The sequence below is a fragment of the Triturus cristatus genome, chromosome 3_1, assembly GCF_964204655.1.
Source record: "Triturus cristatus chromosome 3_1, aTriCri1.1, whole genome shotgun sequence".
NCBI lineage: Eukaryota > Metazoa > Chordata > Amphibia > Caudata > Salamandridae > Triturus > Triturus cristatus.
Window position 1 is genome coordinate 462,615,120 of NC_140583.1, and position 19,591 is coordinate 462,634,710.

Sequence of the window (19,591 nt, forward strand, 5' to 3'; positions counted from 1 at the left end):
CAAGTCCATTGCTACCTCCCATGCAATACATCAGATCCCACCTACCTGCAGTGCCCACCCACCATAACAGTCGTCCTCTATCAACCGGCTAAGCATACAAGTATTTTTTAAATCAGACACAAATATGGTTCCTGGGTTATTCCTTTTACCATCCGGTTTAGTGTATTAAAGACCTCAATCCTCCGTCATCCAATTCTTACCCCTAGTAGCATTTAATAGCTTTTCAGCCTATCCAACCATAATTCCACTTTCAATTAGTAACCCTACCATCATCCCCGACTTTAACACTCCTTCACCCTCCTTTCCCTCTGCACGGATTCATCCTACTCTTATACCTCAGTGCCAACTTGTCCTCCAGCACTACTCCAGAGCCCTTTTTCATGTCGATTGTGCAATACTACTGATTTGCTCTATCTTCCAAGGCCCTCATGCTGCAATTTTCATATACAACTGGAGTACAAATACAACGCAAATAGAACTTTGCTCACACTTAACAGCCTAAGACACATTGTGGCATTATCAAAGCCTTCCCTTCTGCTGGTAAAATTAATAAATTTTTTTGAAATTGTGAACTGTTATTGAAGGACTAACTATCCGAGTTCACCCTTTCACTTATGATAGAAATTGGAAGGGTTTCAGGGGCACGTAACACTATTATAACGAGGGCCTTCAACAACCAGTATTGCACAAGGCAGAAGGGCTATAAGGCTATTAGAACATTGGAATGTTGAGCGATCGATTGAAGACAATGGAGTGCTACGAGCTTCTGATCGCTGGTAGAAGTCAGGAGCTCCAACCTTCCAATGTTTGTTCACAGCTGTTGCTGTGAACAAAGGCCTCGCGGAGCCTGAGGTGGTTGGGAACAAAGGCCTCACGGAGCCCGAGGGGATTTCAACACCCTAGGGCTACAAATTAGAACATTCTGCCCTCTAGAGGTAGAATGTTCTAATAGCCTTGGAGACCTGCATAGCAGGCTCTACCGGCCACTGAAAGGCCCACTCCCTTGGTAAAGGCACTCGCCTTTGGCTCAGGCTTTAACACGGGAGCAGGCATTTAATGGCCGGTAGAGCCCGCTATGGCAGGCTCTAAGGTTATATTAGAACATTTAACCCACTGAGGGTAGAATGTTCTAAAATAGAAAGGGAGAAACATGAAGACAAACATGAAGACAAACATGGAATGTCGGAGCTTCGGGATTATACCAGTCATTATAAGCCCGTAGCTACTCCACGGTCTTCGATGGAGTTTAACATTACAATGCTCTAATTTAGAAAGGCACACACAACTAAATCCTCAAAGAACAACTCAAGAACCCCAGGAAACAGTACACAATAAGGCAGTCAGCCTAACCTAATCTGCCCCCTTTCACCATTCCCTAACTATTCGATGTGAAAATATTCCCATGACCGAGCCAATTCCTTTCATCTGCTGTGTGAAATGTGCTGCTGAATCTCAGATAGCTTTGCACTATATAAGGATCATTAGAACACTGGAATGTTGAGCGCACTGTTGAAGACAATGGAGTACTCCGGGCTTTGAATTGCTGGTAGAAACCCGGAGCATCAGCATTCCAATGTTTCAGCTCCCTCGGGCTCCATGAGGCCTTAGTTTTACAAATTAGAAAAATCTGCTCTCTAGTCGCGGGATGTTCTAATAGCCTTACAGCCCTCCGTAGTGGGCTCTAACGGCCATTAAAGGCCCGCTCCCTTGGTAAGGGTCCTCGCCTACAGCTCAGGCCTTTAACGCTCGAGCGGCCCTTTAATGGCCGGCAGAGCCCGCTACAGAGGGCTTGAAGGCTAAATCATATAATATGTAATGGCAGTTTGATATAAAGGGGTATGCTCTTCTACCTCCTGGGGGCACAGAAGGATACAAAGATGGCTCTTCTACCTAACAAGAGTACTGGAACATGAAACTGCACTTTTAGTCTTGCTGGAGGTTATGCTTGTTAATTTGATAGTGCAGCTAGATAAAAATGCCTTTCTTGATTATATTTCAAATGAATATCAAGAGTGGGATGGGTCTGTCGTTAGTGAATTCATCTAGATTCAAACTAGTTTTTTTAATCTAAAGTGGTAGAAACTGTACCATTCAGAAATTTATTAAAGATGCCTTACAGTTAGGCACGGTTTATGTGCAGAAAACCTTAACTAGATTCATACTTCGTGAAGTGTACGGAAATGTTTGCAAACCTGTGTCAGTGGACTTGACAATTTTACACACCCTTAGTTGCTTGATGAAATGGGACGTAAGGCTTGAAAGTATTGCAGGTGGTGGTTGCTATGGTGCAGTTGCTTTGAAATCTGATGATTTTCTACCTCCTCTGTGATTTACTAATGGATTGTACAACATCCATCTGTTGAAAGAGGTATGGATTCAATCATATTGTGCGATTCCTTCGAAGAGGGCTAGCCTTTAGCCTTTGGTAACATGCTGTTTAGTTGTTGTGAGGAGGAGTCACAAACGGAGTGGGAGGTTGAGTTATCTTAGTTTATCCTGGACAGGGTCTTTTATCATTTTTTAAAACATTTTTGAAGACAGGGTTTGTTTTCAGTGAGTTTTTGGGGAGCATGAGAGTGCAGCAAGTATTGGTTTGGTAGATTAAGTTTTACTGGGGCACTGATTTCTAGACTGTTTTTCATGACTGCATTCAAATGTGTTTAAATTAACCTAAGCATGTAATTAGGACAGTTTAATGGGATGCTCTTAAGTGTAGTCTGTTGTGTTTCAGATGACCCAAGCCAGTTAGACTCCTATTATCAAGATAGAAATGGGATCAGGAGGTGGTCTGTCTAGTTTAGAGACATCAGAATGTGGTACTGAATTATTGTTATGGCTGAAAAGACTAGGTTGAATGTTCCACTGGTGTGCAAGTAAATTAATAATGAGTGATGTGCTGGGAGCTGATGAGAGTGACAAAGGTTTTGGTTATTGTCTCTGTGTCCCAATCACAAGGTATGTTGAAGTCTCGGGTAAAAATGCTGTTGATGTGATGGGCGTGTGTGATGATTTGGGTCACAGATTTCAATCAAGCCTTGGTTTGTGATCGAAGCTGTATACATTAGGTAAAAAAAGAAAGTGTAGGAGGTCGAAAGTTGGAAGTAGTATGTGAGGAGCTCCACCGAGTGGAGTACAGTATGGATTTTTAGTGTCCAGGGTCATGAGAAAATCTGGATGATAAAGGCAACTCCTATCTTGCGTATGTGTTTGAAGCAATGTGTTGTGTCATTAGTCAAGGAAGTTGGGTTACACCAGGATTCTATGATCGAGTTTGTATTGCGACTGCAAGAGTGAATGTGGGTGTGCATGAGGACAGGGAATTGGCAGGGAGTGTTGCAAAAAGCAGTTGGAAATAGCTTACTTGATGTGAGAGGCATGAGTTAAGGTTGTTTGCAGGCCCTAAAAGACCAAACAGGAAGGTACTCTTTTGCTTAGGATATCCAATGGGAACACACTGGTAAGCCAAGGACAGGAAAGAGCAAGAGCTATGAATGCAACAGTGATTACCAAATCGTTCTCTCCCTGGCTTCCTTTAATTACAAAATGAGGCAATTCCACCTCACCAGACATTCGTAACACAGATTGGTTGAAATAAAAAGACCCTTCACCCCCTCCACTCCTCCTGTTTTTCATCTATCTTACCTTGCGCATTCATACTGAGCTAGCCATTTGGTGTGCTGCGGCTGCACCAATGCAAGAATATTCTTCGTCAGAAGAACTTATATATATGGTTTTTCGTCATGTTGGGCCCTCTGGAGATGGTCTGACCTGCTTTCTTGAAAGGCACACTGTAGTGGAGGTCTGAGTTGCCGTCTCGGATGTGGTCTCCTTTCTGAGCCGGAAGACCGGTGTTCAACCGGCTTGCAGTGGCTGTCCTTCCAGGCTACGAAATGTTGCAGATTACTGGATTATGGACGGGGGAATGCAGAGCTCTCCCACACGCCAACATGAAACAGCAAAACAAAACAGTAAGGACCACGTTGAGGGTACATTTTGGATTTTTATGTGCTATAATTTGCATGCAAGTTCTTGGCCTCTTATTAGTGGAGTTGGGAACCCCGTTTTTAATAGGTATGCACTGTAATAGGGGGATCACAGCGATTTGTTTCTTTCCAGTACAGGCACTATTTTTCAAGGAAGAGATTAATTCTCTTTACCATTAGATGCAAGGATGGTGGGGAAGTGAACAACAAAAATGAGGCATGTTTTGTCCTCTTCAGAGGATGATGGTCCTATTACAGCCAGAAGAAGCTGGTCTATGGAATCTATTGAGCCTCCAGCCTTGATATTTGCTGACGAGGTTCAAACTATGATTGAGGCAGCAGTTTCTAGAGCATTGGATGAAAGAGCTAAGTTCAAATCCAAGGAGAAGTAGTAGGCTGGTGAGGTTGCTGTTTTCACATCATTTGATTCCTCTGTCGAGTCTGATGCCCCCTTGACATCAACAGGAAATTATGTGCGGAGAAAGGAGTACCACATATTCTGTAGTACATTGGGAAGGATTTTGCTTTTTCTCCCTTTCCGGCTCAAGAAACCGCAGAGTGAATATATCCTCAATCTGTTAAGTCTCCGCCATGCCATTTCATGGTAGGATTAAGGATTTAATCACAGGACAGTGGCAAGAGCTGGACCATTCGACAGTGCCAAAGTTTTTACAAAAGCTGTACTCTTTGGGGAGAAGGGAGGACTCCCTTCTGCATAATGTTAAATTGGATGCCATCTTGGCCAGTCTAATAAGGAGAACAGCCATAAATTGAGGACTGTTCACCTTTTAATGCAACTGCCATAAGGATGGAGGGAACTTTGAAGAAAGCTTTTGTGGCAGTGAATATGGCATTAAAGGCTGGGATATATTCAGCCTATGCAGCCCAATTACTAGTTTCAGACTTTGAGAGGTTGGCCACAGCAATTCAGGAGGAATCTAGTGGTTCAAAGTTGTTGGTGGATATGGAGCAAGAGGCAACATTTTTTAGCAGATGTATCTTCAGGCTTCTGCAATAGCTATGGGGTCAGTGGTAATGGCGGGATGACATTTGAGGATGAGGGATTGGAGAGCAGACTTTAGAAAAAATACCTTGGCTTAAAATCCACTTTGAAGGGAAAATGCTGATCAGTGAACAATTAGATAACATGATTACTAAGGCTTTCAAAGATCAGAAGCATTCCATGCCTTATAAAGAGATATCTTCATCCACGCAAAACTACTGGGGCTGTTCTTCCCATCGCTTAACCTGAAAGAATTCAAAGCCTTACTCTGAGCGATGGAGAAAATTGCAGTCAAAGAAATTGCCATCCACTATGGTGTCCAAGGCGCAACAAGTGCCCCATAAACAGAAGTTCTTACAATTACTGGAAGCAGAGGCCACCTATCCAGTAGGAGGCAGGCCTTCATATATTCTGGAGGTTTGGGAAAAAGATGTGTTGCATCAATAGGCATGGAGTATTGTGAGGAACCGTTATCATATAGACTTTGTCAGTCTGTCGCCCAAATTGGGCACATCTGTTTTTCTGTCCTCATTGATATAGTAAAAAGCCAAGCTCTGTGGAAGGAGGTTCAGGCCCTTTTCTAGAAGAGGGCAATTGTTCAAGTTACCGTTTCAGAGCAAGGAGAAGGAACCTATTCCATTTAGTTGCTAGTACAGAAAGCTTCTAGACACTTCAGGCCAATTCTAGAGCTTAAAAGAGTGAATGCATAGGTCAGAACAATACACATCAAAATGGTCACTTTACAGTCCATAATACCAATGGTAAATGTCAAGAACTATAGGTTATCCATACATCTTCAGGAAACTTATTTGCACATTCCTATGGCAACGAGGATCAAAGGTTTCTGTAGTTTGCTGTAGGTGACCATTGTTAGACTCTTCAACCTAGGGAGCGTCTTCCACCAGCCTTTTTTGTCTGCCTCTCTCAATTTTCTGAACCCATTTTTGCTGGCTCTGGGACTCTGCACACTTTAGTGCTGCAAATCACTACTAAAGTGCTTGTGCTCTTTCCCCTAAAACATGGTAACATTGGTTCATACCTAATTGGCATATTTAATATACTTGTAAGTCCCTAGTTACGTGCACTACAGGTGCCCAGGGCCTGTACATTACATTCTACTGGTGGGCCCGCAGCACTGATTGTGTTGCCCACGTAAGTGAACCCCTAACCGTGTGTCAGGCCTGCCATGGAAGGGCTTGCACGTACATTTCACGGTCACTGTGACTTGCCGAGCCCTGTACTCATCCTTTTATTAAATATAAGTCACCCGTAAGGAGGGCCCTTGGCAACCCAGAGGGCAGGGTGCTACGTAAGCAAAGGGAAGGACATGCTTGTATGCTTTACATGTTCTGGTAGTGAAAAACAGCAGATTTCGTTTTTCAGTATAGTGAGGCCTACTCCCTTCATAGACTAGCATTGGGAATTCCCTTACTTGCTTCTAGGTGGCAATTCCTGAACCCAGGTATTTGGTATGGGTGGAATTTTGGTGAAAAATGCACTTTGCTGGTAAGCTTGGATGTAACACTACTAGTGTAGAAATTCCACTTTCAGACAATGGGCATTTTTCTGCTCATAACTCTGTTCAATGTGACTTCCAGTCTGTCTCCAATACCCATCTGGACAGGGTGACAGATCCCATTCATGCATTCCTCCCCGACTGCCATAAACCCAGGAAGGCCAGGGGGCCTGAACACCCCTCTGCATAAATCTGCATTCTGATGGGCGGCCTGGGCAGACTGGAGGAAAGGGGGTCCACACCTGGACATCATGGAGTAATGACCTGACTCCACACAAATGGCTGATGATCCCCATAGATTGCAATGAAAATATCTGCACCAACCGTATCATTGGGAAATAGAAGCAAAGACATTGTAATATTAAATGCTTATATACATCCAAAAAGGAAAACCAAGTCAGCAAAACAACTGACAGACTTCTCGAAGTCATGCATAAATGAGGTAAACACAACAGACATGATCCTAACCGGGGACCTCAATTTACATCTAACAGGTTCCACGACTGTCGCAGGGGAAAAGTCCATTGGGCCGCCCAACAAAAGCTGGCCAGTGTCTTTTAGAGGACCTTGAACACCTCATACTTAGAACAGTTAATGACAGAACTGTGGGTGGCAACCCTCCTGAAATTACTCATCACTCTTCAACCAAAAATTCAATACTAGATTAAACAAAGCAAGAGAAACAAAAGTATAATCAAATGGTCTCATTTCACATGGGCGACAAAGCAGACAGCGATCATCGTCCATGGGAAATCACACTCCGAACACACATACCTAATTTCGAACAGTCCCAGACCCTACAAGGAGTGAACTTCTCAATTAACTACAGAAAAATCTAATTTGCACAAGCATCAAGTGGGAGCTTTTTGCAAACTGCAAAACTTGTCTTTGAAGCACGGGTAGGGGAGAGTGAAATGGAGAAATGGGTGAACTTTACTATCACAATGGCAGAGTCCTTTGCTGCCCCCATCAAACCAAGAGCACATCTCAGCCACAATAGTCTGAAGTTTATTTCAAAAGTGCAAAAAATCCAGATAAGACTCATAAAAAATACAATCTACCGCAAGCTGAGATACCTTTGACGCAACCCAACCGACAGATCACACCCTATTACAGCAGCAGAAAGCCCAGCTAAAGAGAGAAATATGGGCGGCTAAGAGAGCCTCGGAGGAAGTAGTTTTGCAAAACTGCACGCCGACATCAAACAGAATTATAGTGCGAGATTTTGGGGAAAAATAAACCGGCTTACTCGTTCCACACACAAGGGAATAATAATAATAATCCACATTTGTAAAGCGCGAACAATTACCCGTAAGGGTCTCTAGGCGCTGGGGGCCGTCGGGAAGATTAAGCAAGCTATTGCCCAGAGTCACATGGCGCTGGGCTAATCTGCCACCGGCGCCGGGGATCGAACCGTGATCCCCAGATTCCGGAGGCAGTCACCCTGGCCGCGGCGCCACACCTCTTCCCGGTCATCTAACATATCAGAAGAAGATTGAGTAACTTAACTTGGAGACCATTTACATCAAGATCACAACTCATTGGCTACAAGATCAAGGATCATAGCAATTCAGGAAGGAGCCTCTCCTGAGATCCAGCAGGAAGACAGGAGAGTTTTAGTACCCCAAGTAGCAGAGGGTAATACGCCACGTGCCCCACACACAAGTGACTATACCAAATAAATTAAACCGCAAATGGGAAAGGGAAGGAGAGAAGCGGCCCCGGGCCCCAACGGAATCCTGCTGGCCCTATACAAGCAAGATGCAGATCACTGGGCCAAAGCACTCGGCCCTCTATTCACTGAAATAAGACTGTCGGGCCTACTGCCCCTAGGGTGACCAACTGGCATGGGTGCAAATTCAGAACAGTAAGAGTAAAAATTCAGGACAGAGGGTCAAAATTCAGGACAAAAATCCAGGGCAGAAGGTCAAAATTCAGGACAAAACCTCTGGACAAAAGGTTGGTTTTACAGACATATCAGAGGAAGTTGCGCAATAGTATAAAAGAACGGAAATAGAAAACCAATAAAGTACAAGTCAAAATAAGTTTTATATTAGGTTGAGACAATCGTGCACTTCACCTTTTTTCAGCATGCGTGCAGCTTTGAGCAACTGTGCAGGTCTTTTTGTGGTATTTCATATGATAATAATCTGTTTATATGGTTACTGCACTGGGTTGCCCAGTCTGATATTTTGTTTACAACTCATGGTCCTGAGCAGGCATGTTTGGTGAGGGAAGTGGTCGGAAAGAAGTGGTCGGAAAGATCTGCTCGGAAGGACTTTGTGACTAGCATCTCATATCTGAGTGCCATTGTGAGATGTAAAGGGGCACGCATAGGTGAACCCAAGGGAGGATTGCTGTGATTAACCCACTATAGGGAACGCATTAGGAGTGTTTCAGGAAGTGGAACTTAAAATATGGACTCTGACCTTGCTTATGGGGGCTTCGCAGAGAGTTGCACAAGCTGACGGAGTCACAAAGGTGCTTTTCCCTGCAGCTTTCCTAAAGAATGCACTGTCAATATACTATTACATAGTTTATTTGTGATGCCTTGCCTATTGCTACAAACACAATATACATCTCAAGCACAGCTCACGGCCCTATGAGGCTCTCTCTAAAATCTTACACCTAAAACAAAATATGCAAACATTTACAATTACTAGTGTAGTATTCAAGTAGCAGTTGGGTGTCACTCAAAATGTCATCTAATAATTCTTTCATCCATCATTCAGTCTTTCACCATTCATTCTGTCCTTCCATCTGTGTGCCCATCCATATCCAAACCTTTTCAACAATTTGCACACCTATCCATCATCTATCCTTCCATCCATCATTTCACTCACTCGTCCATCCATCCATCCATCCATCCATCCATCCATCCATCCATCCATCCATCCATCCTTTCACTAATCTATCCACTCTTCCACCCATCCATCCTTCCACTAATCCATCCAACCATTTACCCTTTCACCCAAGCCATCTTTCACTCATCCATCCACTCTTCCATCCATCCATCCATCCATCCACCCAGTCACTCATCCGTCAACCCATTCACCCTTTCCCTCATCCATCCATCCTTTCTTCAACTCTCCACCCTTCCTTTCACTCATGTATGCATTCTTTCACTCATCCATCTTTACATTCTTCTTTTCACTCATTCACGCACCCATTCACCCATCTATTCTGTCAATCATTCATCCATGCCATCATTCATCCATCTTCCCTTTCACTCTCCATTGCCCTTTCACTTAGCCACCCATCCTTCACTCACCCATGCAGTTGCAGACAGAAGAGGTCCATCAAGAACTTCACCCACACTGTAGTTCCTACAGCAACGGGTGGGGTGTGGGAGGGTTCACTATGCCCCTGCACATTGGCAATCTGAAAACTTGGAGGTCATGAGTCATGCATGATGCACAGTGCCAGGACCTGAGGTGACACTGACACGGTGTTGTTTCTAGGGCTTTAAGTGGGATAAAAAAACTGGGGGTCTCTCCAAGGGGCGTGTCTGATGTAATTAAGTACCCGGCTTAAAACACCTCACCTTAAAATATATGCTGAGCATAATGGTCCCCCAACTGATATTTTGCTGTTTCTATAAATGCATGCAGTAACATTAGACCTACAACAATAGGACTACTGGCTTTGCCAATGGATTCTAGTTGCATAAAATAAATAAAACAGCAGCAACTAGGTCTTCGTTTTATACAATAATAAAAATGCTTCAGTTCTAAAATGATGTGACTGTGTAAGAACTATAACCTCTTCTTTTTAATTTGATACGTTTGTTTTGTACATTTCTTCAATCTACCCCTAACAGAATGCCCTGCCCAAGACCACAGCAGGAGGAGGCCACCACAAGCCGTAAGACCCTAAACTGGCCCATTGTCATTTTGTATGTGGCAATCAGCAGCAGACAGAATGACAATGGGCAGTTGGGGCTGCTCTTTTGCTGGCGCGATGAGTGCGAGGCGCCCCATCAGGGAGCTGAGGCCTCTCGCAAGGAACAGGTCTGTTCCCTGCAAGGCCCAAATTTACGGACAAAGGTGTCCGTAAAAAGCATCCTCATGGACAATGGCCGTGAGGTCCAAATTATGGACGGTATGTAAACTTTACAGACGGTTGGTTACCCTAACTGCCCCTTACTGTAGGGTTTCGATAATCTCCCCAATCTTTAAGACAGGAGATAAATCCCGGCCAATAAATTACCGATTAGTAGCTCTCTTGGACAACGAGGCAAAATGTTTTGCAGAACACTCCTAGAAGAGCTCCAATCCTGGGCCGAAGGAAAATCAATTACCCTCCTAAATCAGACTGGCATCTCAAAATCTGTTGGAACAATAACAAACATCATGACCCTGGCATTGCTGATAAATAAGGCAGAAACAACAAAAATGCCTTAACATTTATGCTTTATCGATTACATGGCCACTTTTGACCACACAGATTGTATCAGACTGTGGGCGAAACTGGCAAAATGGGGCATACAGCAGCCACTGCTGAACCTGATAATCAACCTGCACACAGATACATGGATTCAAATAAAGCTGGGTGATGGATCATCCCTTTCAAGACGTATACCTACCACGAAGGGGTTCAAACAAGGTTGTGTATTGGCCCGACCCAATTTAACTTGTTCCTAGCAGATCTACTCCTGATATTAGATGCCAGCAACCCACATGCCCAAAGAGTATGGGGCTTAGCACTACCATGCCTGCTCTACGCAGGCGATTTAGCCCTGATCAGTCAGATGCAGGTGGGTTTACAACAACATCTTACCACCGCACAGGAATATCTGAAGCCAACGTCCTAAGCATTAACTTGGAGGAAACTAAGACTATGACAATCAGGAAGAATTGAAGAAACTACCGGCCTGGTTCTGGGGGGAGCGCACCCATTGAATCTGTACCAGAATACCAATACCAAGTGTGTGATTATTGACAAGGGTGGCCACTTCACTGCCCAGAAGAACTCAATCAGAAGGAAGAGCCTTACCCTGGCAGTTTCACTAAGTAATCTCAACTCCTAACTGAGTGGCCCATCGCTACTCTCCTTAGCCCAAGTCATACGGGCTAAACTCCTACCAACAATAGCCTACCGTAGCGAGCCACAGAGGGATAGGGACTCCAAATTATTGGACAGCACAGTCCTAACAGTGTACCAAATTATTTCTGGCCTGCCAAAACTCACCGTGCCTGCACAGAACAGACTGGAGTTCGGCCTACAAAAACGGACCCTGGCAAGGCAAGGAGTATATATAATCTTCTGGGACAAAGTACGGAAATTTGCATCAGGAACTCTTAACAGTCACTTGTGGTTAGAACTACAACAGGAATCTTCATCACCTGCCACAAATTACCTTCAAATCAGTCTGATCAAGACGGGTTTAACTCCGCTCTGGGAAACACCTACCAACAACTGCACATTTAAAAAGCTAGTATGGAAATCAGTTAAACTCCTATCATGGATCGAGGATAAAGCTTCCCTATCAAAAAGGACTCATGGCTGGATGCCCCTGAATACTTAACCGACCCCTGCTGCCCAAAAATATCTAGCCTTGGGATAAGCTAAAACTATCAAAACCCAATTTATGAAATAGACTAGGACTGCTAGCCTGCACAAAGCACTTTCCATATTGGTTGAAGGTCCAAGCAGACTCCACCGGCCGCTTATGTGGCACAGCACCGGAGGACATGTTGCACCTACTATGCACATGCAAAAAACTCCTGAAAGAGTGAAAGCAACTTTTGAAACCTCATTTTAACCAACAAGGTATTCGCACCCAGAGACAAGCTGTGTTGGCCTACATCACACCTGATGATCCACAGCTGAACTGCCGCTAGGTAAAGTTCCTGAGACAGGTAGTGAAAAATGCCAGCGCAAAGTTGGAGTTTCATCCAACGGGAACACTGAGATACATCACCGTTATCCCGAAGGAAGCGATAGTCCCCAAACCGCACCATCCTCCACACCGGGACAACATAGCAAAAACATAAGCCTAAATGGATAGGCTCTTAATAGATGCCCTGAAAACGAACTTCAAATTACAAGCGGAAACTAAAATAGAAGATAATTTATCTTATTTAATTTCTTTTATTTATTATCATTATATAAATTTTACAAAAAAGTTTAATCGATGTGTTTTGATGCAATGCTTTTGACCCCTTCGCCGCGGAGCAAATTCCGCCGCGGCGCTGGGGGGGTGCGGGGTGAGCGCGGCACCGCCATGCTCGTGACGGAACTATGCCGTCATGAGTCACGGGCGAGCTGTGCTCATGACGGCGTGGTTCCGTCACGACTCCGCCCACTCGTTATTTCGCCCGCACAGGCGGAGAATCAGTGACGCGTGGGCGGAGCGGCCACAGCATGACGGAACCACGCCGTCATGAGCACACGCCGCCCGTGGCTCATGACGGCGTGGTTCCGTCATGCGCATGCAAAGGGTTAAGTAACTATGCTAATAAAAAATAAAAACATGTCAAAAAAAATAAATAAAATTCATAGATAACCTGGCAGAAAGGACTGGCTTGAAAGAGGCACTTCAAAACCACTCTTGAAGTTTTCTCCACACCAAAGGCACATTTGGGTATAAGTACTGGATCTCTGACCCTCCCAAATCAGACACTTCTGAATCTTGAACTGAACCTCGGTCAGTGGACGGAGGTGCTGCTCAACTGACTCAACAGGACTGCTATTCTGGAAGGGCAGCTTTCCTGCTTGTTGCCTTGCTGCCTGCTGCTCCCGGACTCTGCTGGGAGGAGAGCTGGACTCTGTCTTCCCTCTAAAGTGATGTCCAACGGCTTGTTAGCCTGCCTCCTGTTTCAGAAGTCTCAAAAGACTTCCTGCAGTTCTGCGGGTGATGCTGGACATTGCCTTCTGTGAGTCCTACTCTTGCCTGAGGTACCCCCGTAAGTTCTGGGCCTCAGAAGTGGGTACTGTAGCTGAGTTTCTGCCAATACCGACATAAAGCAACATGAAGCCTCGCCGCACAGCCTCTCAAAACAGACGACAGATGGCGCAAAACCCTGCCGTGCAAACTGCACCACAGGGTCTAAGGTACTATGTTTAGCGGGTCCACGTGGGTTTCTGTATCTGGCCCGCGCTCCTTCACGGCAGGCTAGAACTTTGGATTTACACCAGTCCCTTGCGACCTGAAGTAACCTATTCAAGGTTACCTGCTTCTAAGCGGTTCATTGCATTATTTTCTACAAAATTCAATATCTCTACTTCTACTTGATGGATTTTAATCGTTTATGTCTGATTTTACTCAGATAAATATTCTCTAAACTGTTATGGAGACTTTTTGTGGTGTATTAACTGTATCGTTGTATGGGTTATTGCACACATACTTTACACATTGCCTTCTAAGTTAGGCCTGCCTGCTCTGTGCAAAGCTACCAGGGGAGCACAGGATAATTTGTGATTGCGTTGTGACTTACCCAGACTAGGATTGGGGTCCCTAGTTGGGAAGGGTGCATACCTCTGCCAACTAGAGACCCAATGTCTAACATCCATCATTTTCAATTTGCAGTAATGCCATTTGGGCTGAAGTCAGCCCCAAGAGTATTTACAACAGCTTTGGCTTCACTGTTGGCTTTAGTTCACCGTCAAGGGATTTTCCTTCATCCATACCTGGACGACTGGTTGATTCATGCTCCATCCCAAAATCTGGCCCAAAGACACACAGTGGTGGTACTTTCTAGTTTATAAAAGGCAGGGCTGTCTTATAAGTCTGGGAAAATACAACCTAGTGCAGCACAGGATCAACAGTTTATCGGGGCAAGATTCCGCACCTTTATGGGTTTAGTCACCTTGCGGGTCAAAAGGGTAACAAAGATTCAGTCTCGAATTTCTAACTCCAACTAGTCCGAGGGCTTCCACATGGCTACAGGTCCAAGGGGATTTGACAGCAACAGTGCTTCTGGTTCCTCTGGCCATTTTCCATTTCAACAAACTGATGGCTCACATGTTATCACACTGGTCTCACCTTTCACAGCCTCAGACTGTTCAGATCCCTCTTTCACCACTGGAACGATTGGATTTGAACTGGTGGCTAAAGACAGAGAATCTTCTAAGAGGAATCCCTCTCTACCTTACAGCACCCAGAATTATCGAAAAGATGGCAGTCTGTCAGGTTGGGGTCATGTAGGAGAGTATGCCCGATCAAGGGATCTTTGTCTCCTTCCCAGAGTGGGAGGTCCCCAAATTGGAGGGAGCTTAAAGCAGTGTGGTTAGCACGAAGAACCTCTTTCTCTGCATCTAATGGGAGTGGTTGTCCTAATTAGAACAGACAATATGACAGCTAAAGCTTAGGTCTACAGACAGGGGGGAACACAATTGCAATCTCTGCCAAAAACTGCAAGTAGACTACTTCATTGGGTGGAGTCCAGAATGATCTCCATCTCCGAGATCCATATCCAGGGGATAGCCAATACTCTGGCAGACAACCTAATGTGGACATTCCATCCTCATCACAGAGTATTTGTGGAGATATCATTCAGATGGGGAAATCCAGTGATAGATCGTTTTGCAACTTTTCCCAACACCACAGTGATGAAATTTTGGTCAAGGACCAAGGAGGGTCAGGATTTGGCTGAGGAAGCTCCCTCATGCAAGCGGCATCAAAGTCTACTATATGCTTTCTTTTTTTTCTCTGATCTCCAGATTTCTACTCAGGGTGAGGAGGGAGAGAGCTTTTGGTATTCTGAAAGCACCCGCGTTGGCCCGCTCCTCTTGTTATCCTTTCCTAGTGGGGATGAGGCAGTCCGAGGGATGAAGATTACCTCTGAATCCCCCCGCTTCAATTCTCAGTGTTGCAACAGGAAGGCCTATCCAGGATGAAATTAGCAGCTTGGATTTTGAAAGACTAGTTATACTGAATAAAGGGGTTCCTGCAAGTTTGACTGATACTTTACAGGCTTCTAGACGATCTTCAACTATTAGATGATATTTAAGACACTGGTGTTCCTCAATGTCAGTCCCACTTCCTCAGTTTATTTAATGTTATGGTTTTTCTTCAGGATGGTACTTCCACAAGTCTAAAGGTGGATACCCTCAAGCTTCAGTGAGCAGTGATTAAGGCTTTAAGCAGCTCTTGAAATAATCTATCAATTGCAGAAGATTTGGTTGGTTGCCATTTCAAGGGTCTGATTAAGGTTCTACCTTCGCTTAAGAACTACTTCCATTCATGGGATCTGTCCCTAGTTTAAGAAGCTTTGATGTTTCCTGCTTTTGAACTATGGAATCCATAGAAGTCAGGAACTTGATTTTGAATACTTTCTTTTTATTAGCTGTGACTTCAGCCAGACATTTGGGAAAACTGGGAGCTTCATCTTTTAAGCATCCTTACTGTAGGATCTTTGGAGATCGAATTATTTTGAAACCTCCTTGTCCTTCATTCCCAAGGTTAATTCTCCCTTTCACATGGATCAGGAGTTAATATTACCTTCATTTTTTTATTCAACCGCCTTTGAAGAGAAGTTAGGCAACATCACTTAGATGTCAAAAGGGCTCTTCTGATATATTTTGACAGGGTGGCTTCCATTAGAGCTTTGGGCCATTATTTGTGAAGTTTTGACTAGTCAGTAGATTTGAATTCTTTGGCTTACAAGGTGGCAAGTAATGGCATCACCTTTAAGGTTCCAAGTTCCAGGGGTCTAGGGCAGGTCTATCAGATCTATGTCAACCTCACGGGCAGAGAAATACAGGGGGCTTCCATAGCTGGAAAGCCACCAGGTTATCCCCTCTGACTTTTGCCTCCTGCTATAGAATCGTGCAGGAAATGGACCTTACTGAGGTATTCTGTTCCAGAGTTTTGGCCACAATGAAGTGGCCCTTTATATCCATGATTTGTATTTGATAAACATGGGTTTTCTCGCATTAACTCTTTAGTTGTCCTGTGGTTGCTTTGTAAATCTTATTTTGAAATTAAGGGAAGTGAGGGAGGGGACAATGAGGTAATGCCCCAATTACTTACTGGAAATTGCATTACTCTGAGTCCTTTCCCTTGCTGCTATTCACTACATCCCTTCCCATCCTCCCAGTCATTCTAGGTCAGCCAAAGATTGGGGTTGCATCAGGGCTTTGTTTATAAACAGGAAGAGTGGAGGGTCCTCTCATCTCAACCAACATGTGGTATGGCCTCATTTTGTAATGAAAATAAACGAATAAACGAGGCAAGAGGACTCAGAATAATGCAATTACCAGTAAGTAATTGTGGCATTATTTACCGAGGAATGCAAGTTATGGTTTCCCCAATGGTCCTCTGCTGCAAGACACAGTGGAAAGATCCAACAAGTTCATTGCCTGATGTAACGCTAGGTAGGTTTGTTGAATTTAGTCGAGAAGGCTGAGCTTTGTATTGATTTGCTCTAGGTGGGTGACCTAATCCGTTGCTCAGTATGGTTTGGTTTTGCTAGACACAGCCATCCAATAAAATTTTATTTCAAGTTCCCATTTCATACATTTTTATTTGTTGCAATGAGACCAAGAGGATACCGGTCTAGGAACCAATTACCTGAAGTCTAGTAAGTGGGGTGAAATTCTTACCACTAAATGCTCATAACAAAGTAGACTGATTTTCAGTCTCACCCAGCAGTAACACATGTCTTTCTAACAATCACAAATACGTGGAAGGTTCTTTACATAGCTCGTATATATAAATCTTACAACTGAAAACATTTGTTTTTGAGTATTCTAAACAATCTAATTCATGACAAACACTGCCAAGTATTATTTATTTTATTTTTTTACTTATGAACCCCTAGCATGTTCTGCTTTTTCTGTTTGTTATACAAGACATCACTCTTGATCAGTAATGACAAGTCAAGTTTTAATTTTATAAAGCTAGCAGGTGATAAAGAGGAAAGATTTGTAACTGGGTGGCTGTCCATTTAATTGCCTCTTAACACATTATCATTTTCAAGAAACAAGCGGTTACATTCGTACATAACTGAAACTGATGCTACACAAACGTGTTAAATGTTTCTTTAACAGAAAAACAAGCAGAACGGAACGTCAATAAATAGGAAACTCTCCTTTGCATTTTCTTTTTTATATTACCTGCATTCAGAGTATGTAAATATAAACGCTAGGATCTACTGACAGGTAAATCAAATGCACAGCTATGAGCTAAGGACCAGATGTACAACGCATTTTAACAATTGCAAACGGCCCATAGTGCAGTTTGCTACAGGTCAAATGCATTTTCCTAAGTGCCAACCCTAATTTGCGAGTCCACAACCTATTATTGATTTGCAAAATAGGGTTTGCGAGTCGCTATTAGGAAGGTGGGTGTAAAGGGCATCCCTTCCCAACAGGAGTTGCCCGTGCAGGTAAAAGCGGTGGGAAGGTGGGAACACGTTGGGGGGGGGGGGGGGGGGGTGGAGAGAGGGAGATTCGGCAGACGACCACGAGGGGTCATTAAATAAATAATTTTCCCTCGGCGTCTATCGAAATCCCACCCGGCCCCACTGCTCTTACCTGCACGGGCCGCTGGTGCTTACTGACAGTGAGTCGCACTGGTATGCATGAATGTTTTGTGACCAGGAATGCGGTCACAAAACATTAGTAGATTACCACCAATTTCAAATTGGTGGCAAGCCATTCGCAAAGGATGGGGGGGGCGCCAACATTTTTTCGACCAGACATGAACCACTGCCCACTGTAAAAACATGAAAAGAAAGCTTTTCATTCTTGAAATTCATCCAGTTTTCTTTTGACAAATTAGGTTTTATTTAAAAAGGAGTCACAGACATGGTGGTGTGCTGACCCTAGCAGGCCACCATCCCTGTGAGTGTCAGCCATTCCCAATGGGTCGCAAATTGCACTCTTTCTCAGGAATATTAATGAAGCAGGTCCCTTGCGACCTATTTGGCAATCTTAAACAGTGTCTGAGACACTGTTGTACATCAGGTTTTGCGACTAACTAAAAATCGAAATTTTTGAGTCACAAAACCTGGTGGTCATACATGTGGCCCTGAATGCATTATTTGTTTTGCAGACCAAGATACTCCTAAAAATTCAAGAGGACAAAGGGAAATGTGTATAGTTGATGTGGCTCCAGGGACATGTCCCTGTTGAGTTTACTAACAAGTAATAACATATCAATATATCAGATTTATAAAGAGAGATAACTAGATTAAAATAATTACATTAACAAATGTATCAAGAAACATTGCCTTTAAATCCAGTTAGCATAGAAAAACTATTAAAATGTATTTAAGGCAGTCAGCAAACAGATGGAATGGAATTCATGGCATGGTGTTCAACCACTGATGGAGTGGTTGGTAAATGTTTTTATGGTTTTGGCAGGTTACTAAGAGCTCCTGGTAAAATAAATACATTTCCTGGAGCTTAAAAGAGTATTCATCTTCAATGCATTTCATGTCACTGGGATGGTGGTTGAAGTGCTCCACTGCCATTAATGGACACTATATTACAATCCAAGGGAAATACAAACTCTACCCCATAGAAATTAGAATTATAACAAGACACTGTACGAACATATTAGAAAGAACAAAAATACAGAAAATGAGATGGCTATGACAGAACACTGTTCAAATGCACCTACAACTGTATTGGGCCACAAGCTACTAAGAAGCTCATTAGGAGCCGCCTGTTATTTTGGGGCAATGATACTGCACGGGTAAATAATGATATCATAGGGTGTGGTATTAAGGTGTGGTATTTCCTAGGTTCCGACCACCAGCAGGGTTTGAGTAGGAGAAATCAATTCAGGAATTAAGTTAATCTGCAGTACAAGTACAAACTCCTGCTTGTGTCTGAATCTAGATTTTCAGGGTTCTCATAATGATGCCTTAAACAGAAGAGCATCTATAAGTTTCCTTGGATCGAATATCTTCTCTTAATATGGTCTGTTAGCTCTTACCTAATACACAGTGATTAAGTGACTGTGCATGAATAGGGACTACTTACACAGAGATATATATTAAATTGTGTAAGCTGTTTAATTAAGAAAAGCCCAAACAGTTTCAAGTAATAATGGCATTTAGGATTTTGTCTAAGAGCCTATACCTTGACACAAGTCCACATAGAAACATTGCTGTTAAGATTTTTGATACTTGCTTG

At 43.6% G+C, this 19,591-nt stretch overlaps 1 protein-coding gene across 6 annotated transcripts in view; it reads right to left on the reverse strand.

Moving 5' to 3' along the window:
* Positions 1-19,591, reverse strand: part of BNC1 (basonuclin zinc finger protein 1) — a 179,796-nt gene that overhangs the window by 60,462 nt on the left and 99,743 nt on the right. The window lies entirely within an intron of this gene.